Consider the following 3,811-nt stretch of genomic DNA (forward strand, 5'->3'; position numbering starts at 1 on the left):
TCAAAAAAAAAAACAAACAAAAAAAACCCACAATTAACGTGTAATTTCTTGATAAGGGAAGAAGTGGATCTAGCAGTTTCATTTTCTAAAATGAAACAATTAAGGTGAAACCTGTATAAGATGATCCATTCTTTTTTCAAACTCACTCATGATCACTCTTGAACTATTTGCTCTCTAATGTCACCTGGGGTCTGCTTTGTTGTCATTGCTCTCTTTGCATTGGCAGCTCCTTCCTTCTCTCCCCTCTTGCTCCTATTTAAAGGAATGCCCTCCAGCCAAAATACCAAGTGAAAAAAGATTACCATAGTCCAGGGCAGGTCATAAAGATTTTAAATGAGAATGTCAGATGAAGAAAATATAATAGATTCAGATAGATTCCAAATTTCATAGATGGTATGGTAGGCAGAATGGCCCCCCAGATCTGTGATTGCCTTAATCCTGGGAACCTGTGAATATGCCATGTGACCTGGCATAAGGGACTTTGCAGATATAATTAAAGACAGATTAAAATAGGAATATTATCCCAGATTATTTGGGTAGGCCCAATAGAACTGCACAAGCTCTTAAAAGCAGAGTACTTTCACTGGTTGGAATCAGAGAGATGCAGCAGAAGGAAAAATCAGAGAAATGAGAAATGTGGGAGAGACTTGACCCCATGAGTCTGTTGCCAGAGCGGGACAAATGAAAAGCACGGGAAGGAATGTGGATAGCTTCTGAGAGCGAAGAGCAGCTCCTGGGGGACAGTCAGCACAGACACGAGAACCTCAGTTTTACAACCACAAGGAAATGAATTGAATCACCAACCTGTATGAGGTTGGAAGAGGATTCTTCCCCACAGCCTCCCCATAAAGAATGCGGCCCTCCTGACATCTTAATTTGGGCCCTGTGAAACCCAAAGCAGCCCTCGGACCTACAGAATCTATGAGATAAAAAAAATAAAATTGTGTTGTTTTAAGCCACTGAAGTTTGTGGTCATCTGTTATAGCAGCAATAGGAAGCTAACACATATGGATAGAGAGTCTAATCAAAATCTGCACTTCTATTTTTACCATTAAAGTTTAAAACCTATTTAGGGTAGGGTTTTTTTTTTTTTTTCCAATTTTTACCTTCTTTCTATCAGGAGAATTCAGTTATCAGGACAAGAGAAACCACTGCAGGTATTTCAAGCAGGAAGAATTCAACACAACATATTAGGCACTTTAAAAACAAAAAACAAAGATTGAGGGAACAAAAGTCAGGCATACTACCCCCCATGAAATATGGAAGTTGCAGGAGTCATAGGAAACCACCACTGATGATCTCGGTCATCTGTGGCACCAACATGAGTGATTCCCAGCAGAAGGTCTGGAGGCCACTGGTGGAACTTCACTTCTATTCTCTGCCAAAGCTGTGTTCCTGCCTTGCTCTGCCTGAGGAATAGTAATGGCTTCTGCTTCTATTCTGCTTGTCAAATGTGACTGCCTGTTATTGGTGGAAGCTAACTCAGGAACCAAGCTTCCAGCCCTGGCACAGAAGGAGAAGGATGGCCCGGAGGGGCTGCCATATTTCTCTGTCAAATTGTTTCCATTGCATCAATATCTATGTGCAGAAAATTAAGTAAGGAAAAAAATAAGGCAGGAAGAGGAAAGGAACTCCATCGACTGGAGCACTTAATGATTTAAGATTTAGACATTTACAAGGTGAAATTGCAAAAGAGTTTCAATTCTTTGCACGATTTATTTTATCTGGATGAATGCCATCACTTTAGGTCTCAGGATATTTTTTTCTGTGCTTATGCAATAGAGAATCATGGAATGTTAGAGGCTATATACTTCAATTCTCTTCTTTTCAATTTTTCTTTTTTGGAAAGTCTGTAGAGGTTACTAAGTAGTCGAAGTCAAGATATTTAGAACTAAACAGGGCCAAGGTCTTTTGAAGTCTTACTAGTTTCCCAAATTATTGTGAAGGTCTATGATTTGATTCTACTTTCAGGTTAACAAGTTAGCCTATTGCCGGTTTATGGATGCTGGCAGAGGATGCAAGACTTCTGAGTTGGGGCAAAGGACTTTAGTACTTATGGGACAACGGTGGCCACCATGTCAGCATGGCCTTATAGGTTTCCACTGATTCTCAAGTGTCATAAAAGTGATATAGACAGGCCAAGTAGATAAGATACTATGTACCCTGTAGGTTTGCATCACAGTGAGGAACATTGAGTTTTAAGAATTTACTGTCCCCCCCCCCAACAAGTGGAAGCAAGCCTGCTCTTTGGTGAGATACATTACCTCAATCCTCAAGTTTGCTCACTGCCAACATAATGCTAAGAAATGGGCCAGCTGGTCCGGCTAGCTCAGTTGGTAGAGCATGAGATTCTTAATCTCAGGGTCCTGGGTTTGTGCCCCATGTTGGGCGCCAAAAATCTTAAAAAAGAGAGAAATGGGCCAGCTAAAAGGCCTTGCATTCTTGGCACACCAGCAAGAATATGGGCCCACGGCAAATTGCCTCTCCCAACACCCATCAAGGCAGGGAGGACTAAGAGTGTACATAGACAATCATTCACATTTATACTTATGAGTATTTCATATTTGCTACATACAAAATATATGTGATACATATGTGTAATATATGATAGTCTACTTTCTGAAATTTACCCACAATTTTGCATATTTTATAGTTCATTAATTTTCACTACCATAAAACATTGTATGGGGTGAATACATAACAGCTAATCCCTTCTTCTGTTAAACATTTGAGCTGGTTTGCTGTATTTTTCTATTATGCCACTATGAATATTCTTGCATACATTTCCTGCTTCATACGTGCAGAAATTTCTGTAGGTGTGAAATTACTTGATTATTAATGAGGCTAAAATAGTTTTATATGTTTATTCACAATTTGTGTTTTCTTGTCTGTGAATTCCCTGTTCAAATCCTTTGCCCATTTTTCTATTGGGTTGCTCATCTTTTTAAATTTATTAAGAGTTTATGATTTCATCACTGATCCACAGTTAAAACCAAGCAGCATTCTTAAACCCCCAACTGCCAAAAAAGGGAGGGTATATGTTAAAACCAATAACTTCAAACACCATGTTAATAGCAGTATGATAAAGAAACCAGAGAAGGACATCCTCTATCACAGCTTCCTCATTGTATGAGGAGTTCAACCCAGATCAATAAGGCAACAAAAGGAAATAAAAGAAGATAGGAAAGTAAAAAGAAAATGGTCATTGGTTACAGATAATAAAATTGTCTATTTAGAAAAGACAAAATAATTTACAGAAAAATTATTAGAAATGGCAAGATGAATCACATTTGTAGTTCTTTTGTTTTTGTTTTGTTTTTAGTATTAGACCACTTTGATGATCTGTTATTATGATCTCCCATGCTTGGCCGATTTTAATCTGTGGAAAGTCTGGAGGCCTAAATGGACAATTCTTTCCTCTAGTGAGTATTTGTATTTGCTTTTCACTGGAGTCAGGGAGCACCACTGACCTGGGACTTTCACTGTCTTCAAGGTTGCAGGTTAGAATCTGAGCCTTTGATTGAGTTCCTTGAACTAGTTGCCGGCAAGAGATTTAATCTTCTCTTGGCCATGCCGATGTCGGTTTTGCCCTCAGACAACATGCCCCTTACATGTTGGCTTATGTTTAACATGCTGGTTGCGGTTTCAACCTTTTTGCAGTGATAAAAATGTGGGTGGTGGTGATAAGAGATTTTCTTTACTCCCTGTGAGCTCAGCAACACATTAAAAATTATGTTTCATGCAGGATCTAATTGCTTTGAACTGGAAGGGGTTTTTAACGAACATTGTTTCCATTTGGACCCAATTTTTT

General features: G+C 38.9%; 1 non-coding gene across 1 annotated transcript; it reads left to right on the forward strand.

Annotated features, from left to right (window-relative positions):
* Positions 1–2,318: 2,318 nt before the first annotated feature.
* Positions 2,319–2,391, forward strand: TRNAK-CUU (transfer RNA lysine (anticodon CUU)). The gene has a single exon. It is a non-coding gene; the product is annotated as a tRNA-Lys (tRNA).
* Positions 2,392–3,811: the final 1,420 nt, after the last annotated feature.

The sequence above is a fragment of the Eulemur rufifrons genome, chromosome 18 (assembly GCF_041146395.1).
Source record: "Eulemur rufifrons isolate Redbay chromosome 18, OSU_ERuf_1, whole genome shotgun sequence".
Taxonomy (NCBI): Eukaryota; Metazoa; Chordata; class Mammalia; order Primates; family Lemuridae; genus Eulemur; species Eulemur rufifrons.